The sequence below is a fragment of the Marmota marmota genome, unplaced genomic scaffold, assembly GCF_001458135.2.
Source record: "Marmota marmota marmota unplaced genomic scaffold, marMar, whole genome shotgun sequence".
In the NCBI taxonomy this organism is placed as follows: Eukaryota; Metazoa; Chordata; class Mammalia; order Rodentia; family Sciuridae; genus Marmota; species Marmota marmota.
Window position 1 is genome coordinate 753,377 of NW_025999964.1, and position 12,317 is coordinate 765,693.

Genomic DNA, 12,317 nt, shown 5'->3' on the forward strand with positions numbered 1-12,317 from the left:
CTCGATCCCCAGGCCCACCTCCCTCCTGCATTTCGAGGTCTGGTTTCTGCCTGGCCTCGAGGCTGGGCGGGAAGCGTCGCGGTTTCCCCATCTGTGCTAGACTGAGGGCACTGGTGGGGGCAAGGACAGGCAGCAGCTGCGGGGCGGCCCCGCGACCTGCGACCCGCTAGGCGTGCGCTTAGGAGGGGCACGCGGGCCTGCGCCTGGCTTAGGGCTCTTGGAGGGGTGGGAGGCAGTGGACGTTTCCCTGGAGCCTCCCTGGGCAGGGATAAGGGAGGGGGCAGAGCCAGGGGACTCAAGGGTCAAGCCTTTCCCCTTCCTCTGCTTTGCTTGCCTGGCGGGGAGTGTCTTTAAGGACATGCTCTTGTCACAGGTTCCCAGGACAAGAGTGGTTGATGTCCCCTAAGCCCTGGCCCATGGAAGGCTTCCCTCATGAGGAGAGATGGCCCCAGACGTCCACACTCAGCCATGTGTTCAGGTAAACTTCGAGCTCAGGTGATTCGGTCCCTCCTTTCTCTTCCCTAGAGAGTCTTCAATGAGCTGGATGGTGCAGGTCCAGTGTGACCATTACCTGGGTGACCCAGGGCCTCGGGCCTCTGCCAACAAGAACCAAAGGGAGGCTCCCACTGGGACAGTGTGGACAGCTCTATGCCCCAGGGTCACCTGACCCCCACCTCTGGAGAAGTGGAGCTAGCACCTGCTCCTGTGGAGGTCACCGAGGTGTATAGGGGCCTAGTGTCCCTCCCCAGTTCACCCGGGTCTTCCCAGATACCCCAGCAGGGTCTGTGAGTGGCACCTGTTGCTGCGCCCGGCAGAGAAGCCCTTCACTGAACCACTGGTCCGCCTTCTCAGAGACGAAGAGGCTGCTTTCTGGGCCATGTGGTTGGTGGCCTTGGCTGTCGGTTTCCGCCGGTGCGTGCTGTGCCACCACAGCCCTGGCCGCCTGGGCTGTACCTAGAGTTCCTCCATCCCTCCCATGTCCCCCCATCCCCATTATGGATCAGCATGAACATATCAGAGAGAACTTTCAGCCTTTGGTTTTTGGGATTGGCTCACTTCACTTAGCATGAGCTTCTCCTCAACTACCCGAAAGATCCAGCTAGAATCTTGACTGGTTTTTCTGTTAGATCTGTGGAGCACTTTGGGAAGAGGACGACTGCCTATGCTGAGCCTTCAGGTCCATTGGTGGAAGCCTTTGCCTTTCTGGTATTTTGTTTGCTGTTTGTTTCAAGAGGGTTTTTTAGTCTCCCCCTGACAGAACTTGTGCTTGTCAGAAGCTGGCCCAGGCACTTTGGGAGAGGTTACAAATGGTGACCTTTTAAACCTTGGTTTCCAGGTCCCCGTCTACCTGGCTGAACCCATCCTGGGAGCTCCTTTGTTGTTTGTTTGTGTATTAGTGTTGTTGTTGTTGTTGTTGTGTTTGGTACCGGGGATTGAACTCAGGGACACTCAACACTGAGCCACATCCCAGCCCGATTTTGTATTTTGTTTGGAGACAGGCTCTCAGGGAGTTGCTGAGGCTGAGTTGCTGAGGCTGGCTTTGATCCTTGTGTCTCAGCCTCCCAGCTGCTGGGATTACAGGTGTGCATACCGCCCCACACCCCAGGCTTCCTCCGTTTTCTAAGAGACTCCTTGGGATCTTCTACATAGTAATCAGGGACAGTTTTCTCTTCCTCTGCAGGTGCAGGGGTCATCCCCACCTTGACCCTGTTGGCCTTTCACCAGGAGGCTGCGAGCTGTGAGCTGCGCTGGCTGTAGATTTCTGTCCAGGCCGGATCAAGGTCAGGGCAACTTGCTGGGGCAAAAAATCTGCACTGACAATTCATTCTCTGAGTGCTTTCTCCCTGTCCTCCTTCCCTCCTTCAGTGTGCCCCACCCTGGGGACCACTGCTCTTCTGTAGGGAACACATCATTTTTGTTTTTAAGTTTTCTCTTGTTGTCTTTAGTTTTCAGAATCTGGCTATAAAGTAACCTACCTTGGAGTGAAATTCTCTGCTCCTAGAATCTGCAGGTTTATGTCGTGCACTAAGCTCGGTGAATTTTTAGCTAGAATTTTACCATATATTTTTTCAGTCTGACACACCACTCCTAGGGCTCCAGGGACGCGGGTATCAGGGCCACCATTGTGCCAGTTCTGTTCATTTTCTTAAATTATTTTTCCATTGTTCAGATTAATTTCTCCTCTCTTCTGTCCATCCTGCTATTGAATCTGACCAGTGAGGTTCTTTTTTCTTTTGGTAATTACATTTTTCAGTTCTAAGATTGTGCTTTGGTTCTCCTTTTCAAGAGCGGTCCACTTTATGTGTATATATTTTTAGTTATAGTTAGACACAATACCTTTATTTTATTTATTTACTTTTATGTGGTGCTGAGGGTCGAACCCAGGGCCCGGCACATGCTAGGGAGCGCTCTACTGCTGAGCCCCAACCCCGTCTCCACGTCATGTTTTGAATACAGTCCTGCTGCCCTGCCACTGTGGCTTGATTCTAGAACAGACAAGTTTCTTTCTCTTCCTCATGCCCTTCCCCTCCCTGATCTCTCCCCTCACTAATCTGGGGCGGGGTAGAGGACAGGATTACCTTTCTTTCCACTCTAAACTGAGTTATCTGTCCTTGAGCACAGGTCCACACTGATATGAAGCAATTCAGACCCCCAGGATGACACTAAGAGTGACAGAGAACAGCATGGGACACCTGGAGTGTAGCCTTTCAATCACCTCTTCAACCACCTCTCACCCCCAACGGGCAGGATCACAGCTCTGAGACAGGAGCCCCGTGCTTCCCCTTTGCTAGAAGAGCAATAAAACTTCTTTTGCCTTTTTCTCAAATCCATGTCCTCATTATTGGATTGGCATCGGGGACAAGGACCGAGCTTTCCATTACCTGATGCATCTTGTTTCTTTGCTGAGCCGGTATTTATGTCAGGACTGTTTGCAGTTGCTGGTTCAAGCATCTCTAGAGAGCTCTCTGGAGTCCTTGATGAACAAGTCACGCGTGCGAGGCTCTGCAGTGCTCCCATCTGTGGCTGGGATTTCCACCCTCCTCATCTGTCCAGTGGTTTTTATTTCTATCCTGGGAAATTTGGATATTATATAATAAGACTCCAGGTTGATGTTTCATTTTAATCTCCTGTAGGATATGGTCCCTGTGTTGGCTCAGTTCCCAGGGCTTTGCTGTAGGTTCCGGGCTAGCCGACCGGTGCACCACCTTGAAGGGGGGCTCAGATCCACACACCTGCAGATTAGGGATGAACTCAGGAGTTCAAAAGTCAGAGTTCTTGGGATGTCCTCCTCACGCTTCTTTTTCTCTGTGACTTTCTGGTACTTTCCAGTTATCACTTCTGTATTTGTGACCAAACGGCAGGAGAAGGGAGAGGGGAAGAGCCATTTGGGAAGTTGCCACATCCAGAGTGACACACATCAGCAACTGAAAACGAAATTGAGAAAACGATTCTATTCACAACAGTCTCAAAAATAAAAATATAACTGAAATGGGCTTAATAAAACAGTCTGGCACAGTGACATCCCACAGCATTCCCAGTGTGCGGTGCTGAAGAGCTCTGGACATAGGACTTCCAAGGATCAGAAGCTCACTACTGTTCGAAGGCCGTGCGCCCCCATGCCCATCAAAATGTGAACAGGATCTTTTTGTGTGTGGGTATGGAAAAAATCATCAATCTGATCATAAAATTTATATAAAAAGTGCAAGGATTCACAATAGCCAAACAGTTTCAAAAAGGAATGAAGTTGGAGGACTAACAATTTTGAATTTGAAAACTTGCTACAAAACTATAGTAATAAAGTGAGCGATCAACGTCCAGATCCATGGAGCCCAGGTAGGCCCATCTGGACTGGTCAGTTAACTTAACGACGGTGCCAAGGATTCCCATGGGGAAAAGGGCTGTCTGTCCCACAATGACACAATGTGACCAGGTACCATGTGTCAGAGATAGTGGAGACCCTCGCTTCATGCCTATCACAAAAATGAGCCCAAATGAACCTTGAAGACACGGAACCCTGAACTCAAAGGAAAGGGGGATCTCCACGACTGTGCCAGACAGTCCCCTGGACAGACACCAAGGCAGGGTCCATGAAGGAGAGGGACTGAACCCATCACACTGACAGTTCCATGCTCCATGACTTCATTAAGGAAGTGACATTTGGGAGAAAACATTCGCAGATTGCCGCTGTGACAAAGGACTCGCACTTCACACTCGGGGACACGGGCACCGGGGACGCCCTGGCTGCTCTGCCACTGCAGCTCAGATTTTAAAGGGACAGGTTTCTCTCTCCTCCTCTCTCCCTGCTCCTCCCTGAGCTCTCCCCTCCCTGACCTCAGGGAAACAGGTCACCTTTCTTCCCATCCCTGCAGACTCCTCTGTCCCTGAGCACACACCCTCCATAGGCAGGAAGTCCTCCAGACTCTGGGGATGGCCCAGAAGGTCTCAGAAATGACTGTCTCCCACGTTAACAAGTGAATTTCAGCTCCCACAGAGACAGGTGGAGTGTGGCCTTGGAGGCCCCCCTTAAAGCCCCTGTCCTGCTGATCTGTGGGACAGGGTCCCCTGTGTTTCCCCTTTGCTGACAAAGCAATAAACCTGCTTTTCCTTTTTCTCAAAACTGTGTCCTCCTTATTGGATTGGCATCGGGGACAAGGACTGAGCTTTCAGCAACAAAACAAATAGTTAAAAATGCTTAAATGGTAAGTTTTAAAACTATATATACACACGCACACACTTTTTTTTTTTTTTTTGGTACTGGGGATTGAACTCAGGGGCACTCAACCACTGAGCCCCATCCTCAGCCCTATTTTGTATTTTATTTAGAGACAGGGTCTCACTGAGTTGCTTAGCGCCTCACTTTTGCTGAGGCTGGCTTTGAACTTGCAATCTTCCTGCCTCAGCCTCCCAAGCCTCTGGGCGTGTGCCACTGCGCCTGGTAAAATGTTATATATATTTTACCCAATTAAAAACGAGCTGGGTGCAGTGACACACACCTGTAGTCCCCATTACTCAGGAGGGTGAAGCAGGAGGATCCCAAGTTCAAGACCAGCCTGGGCAACTTAGGCCCTGTCTCAAGATAATCATAACAAAAAGGACTGGAGTTGCAGCTCAGGAGCAGAATGTTTCCTAGCATGTAAATAAAATAGATAAACATGATTTTTAAAAATAGTAAAAATATAGGCAAGACGTTACATTAGACATTTCAACAGAGAAGATAGGAAAGGTTTTGACAGATAAAAGGTGGTGACACCATTGGCTACTAGGAGTATCCAAGTGGAAGCCGGAGGGCTCACTTCACACCCCAAAAGGGCCTCCTGGGAGGCCACCAGTGCTGGCAGGATCACCAGGGGAATGTGCAGCAGCTTCCGAAGGACCCGATTCCTTCCTCTACCCAAGAGAAATGACAGCGTGTCCACCATGCCCTGGGCCTGAATGACCACAGCCCAAATGCAGGAACACACAGAGGACCCGTGCACTGGCATGTGGGGTGTGTGTGTGTGTGTGTGTGTGTGTGTGTGTGTGAGCGCGCACTCACGTGCTCCTTGTGTGTTGGGTAAAAGCTGGGTGGTGACAGGATGGGACCCGAGTGGACAGGCAAACATGGCTTATCCATGTGCGGGCAGCTCGGTGGACACAGCTGAGCACCAATGGACTCACAGTGAGCATGCCCAGCAGCAGCCAGACACCACTGAGCTGTCGGGGAAGGCGGGTCCGTTGAGGCAGAGGCTGTGGCTGCCTGGGGCCGGGATGGAAGTGACAGGTACCAGGCACCAGGGTACCTTCAGGTGACGAAAATGTTCTAAAACTGGCTGGTGGTGATGGTTGCACAACTCAGCGAATTCACTGAATTCCCTCAAGTGTGGGTGGACGGCTGAGGCTGCTCACAGTGGGCGGGCTGGATGTATGTCAATCACACCTCAGTCAAGTGCTTTAAAATCCCCTTCCCGGACTTTAGGAGCTCTCCCTTTGACTCTCTGAGATATGCCTGCAGTGAGTCAGGGTTGGTCCAAGAGGACTTTCCTCAGGTCTTAGGGACTCTCCTGCCTCTGCACTGGAAGAAGGCTGTCCCGCCCAGCCAGCTCCTGTCCTGGAGCTGCCGTCCACCCTGCAGCCTGGCAGAGCCCAGTGCCCCCTGGTCCACTGCCGCGGCTGCCACCAGGACCCTGAAGTCTGGGCCTGAGGTCCACTCCAAGCCTGGCCTCAGGACCCCCCAGGGCCTGCCTCCAGGAGGCCGTCACTGACCTCCAGAGGAGTGGGTCCCGTCCTGTCACCACCCAGCGTTTACCCAACACACAAGGAGCACGTGAGCACACACACACACACCACGTGACATAAACACACACACCACGTGACATACACACACATGTACACACACACCACGTGCCATAAACACACATACAAGTGACATACACACATATACACACACACCACATGCCATAAACACACACACCACGTGACATACACACACATGTACACACACACCACGTGCCATAAACACACACACCACGTGACATACACACACATGTACACACACACCACGTGCCATAAACACACACACCACGTGACATACACACACATGTACACACACACCACGTGCCATAAACACACACACCACGTGACATACACACACATGTACACACACACCACGTGCCATAAACACACACACCACGTGACATACACACACATGTACACACACACCACGTGCCATAAACACACACACCACGTGACATACACACACATGTACACACACACCACGTGCCATAAACACACACACCACGTGACATACACACACATGTACACACACACCACGTGCCATAAACACACACACCACGTGACATACACACACATGTACACACACACCACGTGCCATAAACACACACACCACGTGACATACACACACATGTACACACACACCACGTGCCATAAACACACACACCACGTGACATACACACACATGTACACACACACCACGTGCCATAAACACACACACCACGTGACATACACACACATGTACACACACACCACGTGCCATAAACACACACACCACGTGACATACACACACATGTACACACACACCACGTGCCATAAACACACACACCACGTGACATACACACACATGTACACACACACCACGTGCCATAAACACACACACCACGTGACATACACACACATGTACACACACACCACGTGCCATAAACACACACACCACGTGACATACACACACATGTACACACACACCACGTGCCATAAACACACACACCACGTGACATACACACACATGTACACACACACCACGTGCCATAAACACACACACCACGTGACATACACACACATGTACACACACACCACGTGCCATAAACACACACACCACGTGACATACACACACATGTACACACACACCACGTGCCATAAACACACACACCACGTGACATACACACACATGTACACACACACCACGTGCCATAAACACACACACCACGTGACATACACACACATGTACACACACACCACGTGCCATAAACACACACACCACGTGACATACACACACATGTATACACACACCACGTGCCATAAACACACACACCACGTGACATACACACACATGTACACACACACCACGTGCCATAAACACACACACCACGTGACATACATACTCATGTACACACACACCACGTGCCATAAACACACATAAACACACACGCCACGTGACATACACACACATGTACACACATACCACGTGCCATAAACACACATACACATGACATACACACACTTGCCACACACACTCAAATGGTAGTTTATCCCCATGGGCACTGGGAAGAGTGTCCCTGAGGGTGGCCCCATCTCTTGGGACCTCCCAGTCCTGCGGGGGACTAGGGAGCAAGGGCCAGGGGGCCTCGTGCAGGGCAGGAGCCTGGGTCTGGGCAGGACCCACCTGTGTGGGGTAAGCCTGTGCCCATCTGGGCTGGAGTGGTGCCTGCACCTGGCACCGGCTGGGGCACACTGCTGGGGGCCTGCAGGAAGGCAGCTGTGACAGCACGAGTGTCCGTACCTGTGGCCTGCAGGGGGCACTGCGGCCAGTGGACTCTGCCGGGTCTGGGCAGGCTATCAGGGGCCAGCATCCGTGGGCCTGGGCTCCTTCTAGGATGTGGGCACGAGGCGGCTGGGCCAGCCTGGTCTCCCATACTGCCGCAGACCCAAGGCCAGGTCCCTGCACCCTGCTCGGTTGTTCCCAAGGTGAGACCACTGCAGCGTGGCCGGCCTAAGAAGGGTGCACCTCACCACCCTCAGGGCACAGCCTGCTGCATGCCAGGTGGGCTCGGGGCTTGCCTTCTGATACTGGACAAACCCCACTGAGCCAAGGGTGGTGTCTTCTGCTTTCACCCCTGAGGGAATTGTGTGAGAGAATGAAGGGCCAGAGACAGAGAGCAGCTGGGCGTCCCATGGTCAGGGAGCTGGACAGCTGCCCACCCTCAGCAGCCCACCCGGGACTGGGCCTAGCATGGGAAGCTGGTCCCTGTCCACACCCTGTGGTCCAGCCCACTGTGCCGGCAGGTGTCCCTGGGTGACCTGGGCAAAGGCACAATTCCTTTCTAAGCAGGCCTGCTGGACACCTCCCTCCCCAGCCCCCTTTCTCCCCGCTGCTGGCTCAGGGTGCCCACAGCTAATCTGGCCAGCTGGGAATGGGGCATAGGGGTCAGGTGCCTTGAGGCCGGGCCCGGCTAACCTGGTGGTAGGAACAGACTGTCCCCAAGGCTGGGGGTGGGGGAGGGAGCTGAGAGACCAGGGGACCACAGCCCTGGTCCTTAGTCCCACCCCAAGCTTTGTTCGACTCCCCAGGCCAAGCAGTCTTGACGCCCATGACCGGTCAGCACGCCCAGGCTGCTGCAGGCTGCCCCCATGCTCACTGCTGGTGCTTCAGAAGGAGGGGCTCCACGTGGGCCTGCGTCTGTGGGGCAAGGTCTTTCCCATCTGTCCAGCCTCCAGCCTTGCTTGGGTCAGACTGACCTCCTGCCCTCCCAAGCATCTCAGGCAAACCTCCTCCCTGGGTTGGACTCTGACCACTCGGCCCTCCTCCTGCCTGCGCTGAAGAGCTTGACCTGGACACTCCACAGGGGAGCCTGGGGGTCAGCACCCCCACACCACCGCCTTCCACATTCGCCTGGCCCATCCTCTGCCCTCCTGCCTCGGCAGCCAGCACCCCAGACCTCCGGGAGCCAAACCCAACTCTGCAGTACCCTGGATGCCCTCTAGGCAGCTCCACAGAGGTGGGACCTAGGGGGCCCAGGACACTGTCCTAGGGAAGTTCTGAACAGTCCCACCCAGGCAGACCTTGGTGGTCTAGGTCACGTGCCTGTGACCGGTCTGTCCGTGGTGAGGGAGCCCAGCCAGCAGCCCTGGGCAGGAGGGCCAGGCACACAGGGCCTCTTCCCCAGCTCCTTCATACCCAGGGCCCTGGATCCCTGAAACTGGGTATGAAGAAAGCCACAACGTGGCCTGGCCACTCCTCAGATCCAGAGCACCTGCCCACCAGAGTGGCCCTGTTGCCTGACAAGGGCACCCTCTGGTCCTCCAGCCAGGCCTGGTGAGGCTCCTGGGGGCCTCAGCTGGGCTGGGTCTAACCTGAGACCTTGGGTACCAGTACTTCGTCCCTCTCTGGTCCCCTGGTTGCCGTGCTGGCCAGAGCATGGAGCCACTGGGCACAGTGGTCTTTGTGAGGAGCCCCTGGGACACAATGAAGTAACAACGGCTTCTGTCTCGGGCAGGCACAGCCCAAGAGGGCCACCTGTGGGCCAGACCCTCAATCTACACCACCCTGTGGACCCCACCTCTGCAGGCAGCCACAGGGAGGGCTGCAGGCCAGAAGCCTGTCAGGGCCTGGGGCTTCTCTCTGATACCACCTGTATCAATGGAAGACCAGCAGGCAGCTCAGGCCAGGCAGGGCTGAGTGACCTCCCAGAGGAGGGTGGGCAGCAGCTTCCTTCCTGAGCCCTTTCACCACACTCATCCTGGTGGAGGGGCCCTGGGCTCCAGGGGTGGGTCTGAGCCTGTGTAGCTGCTTACATCTTGGCCAGTGCCCGGTCTCCTGAGCGGTTTCCCCCACTGGCCGATTCAACCTCTGGTCGAGGTGACCCACCCCCAAGGGAGGTCCCTTATTGCTCATCCCGGGGCAACCCTGCCCCCACCTTGGTTGAAAGCTGGGGTATGGCCCTCTGGGAGGGGTTTCCTGCAGTGCCAGGCCAGGGGAGGGCAGTGACCTCTGCATGGCCATGCCTGTCAGAACCCAGGAAGGGCAAGGAGTGGGGCTGAGTTAGGTAAAGAATCCTGGATGTCCCTACGGCTGCCTGCAAGATCCAGAGGCCTCTGCAGAGGAAAGGCCCACGGAGGAATCCGAGGCCCAGGATTGCCTGGGCCTACACCCAAGCCTTGGCCAGGGGCCAGGGATGAACAGGGACCGCCAGGCTTTTATCTACCTGTGGGCAGGGGCCAGGTCTGCTGACACTCCCTGATACTGGCCCCAGGTCTCAGGCCCAGCAGCTCCTGAACACTGCCCTGACAGAGGCCGTGTGTGGTACCAAGTGTCCTCACACTGAAACACTTAGGCCTGTGGGCCACCCCAGCTGGGGCTCAAGCCTGGACTGAGGATCAAATGGGTGAGTGCCTGGCCTGCCCAGAGAGCTGCCCAGCCTACCAGGAAGTCCTGTGTGACCAGGTGTGCCCTGGCCTTGCTCAGGGCACCTGGGCCCATGGGGGTCTGGGTGCCCAGATTGTGGGTGGCCCCTGGGGCCTTAGGGATCACTTCCCTCCCGTGCAGCCTCAGCGCCAGAGCCCTGCCCAGCCTTAGCTCTCGTTTCTGGAGCTGCCTCAGCGGAGAGAAACAGAGGCCCTGGCCGCTGCAGGCGGCCAGTTTTGGAGACAGAAGTCCAGGTCCCAGCCCCCCTCTTTGGGAAGCCGAGCTGGCCTCTGGCCCAGTGGGTGAGCAGGCCAGGAGAGGCAGACGCGGATGGTGGCCTCACTACCTCAAGGACACAGGGCAGACCGGGGGCATGTCCGCCTTGGCTCATCCTGTGACCTGCTTGGGGCTTGGCTGTGAGCAAGACAACCCCGTGGGACAGCCTGTGAACACACGGGACACCACACCCCTGCCATCAGGGCCCAGAGGGTTCCCAGAGCTTGACCCGTGGTTCTGCAGGAGACGTTCATGTGCTAAGTCAGCAAAATTGACTAAAGATATGAAGACGCGTGGCGATGGGGGCCCAGGCTAGCAGAGGATGATCAGGGCCACCTGGTCAGGCCTGAGCGAGGACAGCGTGTGGGCCCGGGCAGAGGGGAGCTCAGGCCTGGCAGTCTCTCCTGCAGATGGACGGGCCTCTCTCTGGGGCGGCCTGCCTTCTCTGCTGTAGCTCCAGAGATGTCCTCAGGGACAACAGTGCTGGCCTCAGGGAGGTGTGGGTTTCTGCTTGTGACAACAGACCATCCTGGCCCCAAGAAGCCCCGGGTCTGAGGAGTCACTCTCCGAGACCCTAACCACAGGCTGGAGAGTCAGGACGAGTCCAGCGAGCAGCAGGTCCTGCCCCCAGCAGCAGGCGTCCCCCACACACCCAGGACCTGCAGAGTCAGCAGGACCCTTGCCCTCCGCCTGGCCTCCTGCACGGAGTGGGAGGAGGCTGGGCACCCAGCTCTGACAGGCACCGGCCAGCCTGCTGCATGCCCTGCAGGTGTGAGCAAGACAGGGGTCCACATCCCATCGCCTGGGCCTGGGTGGCCAAGGGCAGTGCTGTCCTGGAGACTAGTCAGTCAGTGAAGAAGGGGCTGAACACCCCCAGCCAGCCCCCACCCAGGAGCCTGGAGAAACTGAATCGGGCTCTGCTGGGCCTTCTCTCCAGGGAGTGGCCAGACCTCAGGGCCTGGGGCAGGAGAGGCTCAAGTCCACCCCAGCATGGGACACCTGCAGCCTGACAGAGCCCAGGGGAGGCTCTGGGGAAGGGGCTTGAAGACTCCACACCCAGGACCTGAGAGCAGGGGGGACCGACACTCTGCCCTTCTAGTGGCCCTGGAGGCAGAAGCAGCAGCAGCCCTGCCAGGCTGTGTTCTGTGGGCTGCCTCTGCGGGGGCCACAGGGACCCTGGAAGGTCCAGCCTCCACACCCCTGGACTGGGCGAAGCTGCAGGAGCAGGGCCTGCTGAGGACACCTGGCCATGGGCACGCCTGAAGGGGGTCTTGAGACTGGCCCCTCCTGGCCCTGACACCCAGGCTCCACGGCCTCTCCTGGCCCCTCCTGGCCCTGACACCCAGGCTCCACGGCCCCCCCCCCC

The 12,317-nt window shown here is 55.9% G+C and overlaps 1 protein-coding gene across 9 annotated transcripts in view; it reads left to right on the top strand.

The window, feature by feature from the left end:
- Positions 1-4,618, top strand: part of Ttll8 (tubulin tyrosine ligase like 8) — a 72,551-nt gene extending 67,933 nt beyond the window's left edge. Inside the window, exons 15-19 of one of the 9 annotated variants that reach the window (XR_007347626.1) lie at positions 374-478; positions 1,128-1,206; positions 1,500-1,581; positions 1,664-1,781; positions 2,623-4,618. The gene's annotated coding sequence lies outside the window, so the exon portion shown is untranslated. The remainder of the gene's footprint in view (positions 1-373; positions 479-1,127; positions 1,207-1,499; positions 1,582-1,663; positions 1,782-2,622) is intronic. The other 8 variants (XR_007347628.1, XR_007347627.1, XR_007347629.1 and 5 more) reach the window with 8 other exon arrangements.
- The last annotated feature ends 7,699 nt before the right edge of the window (positions 4,619-12,317 follow it).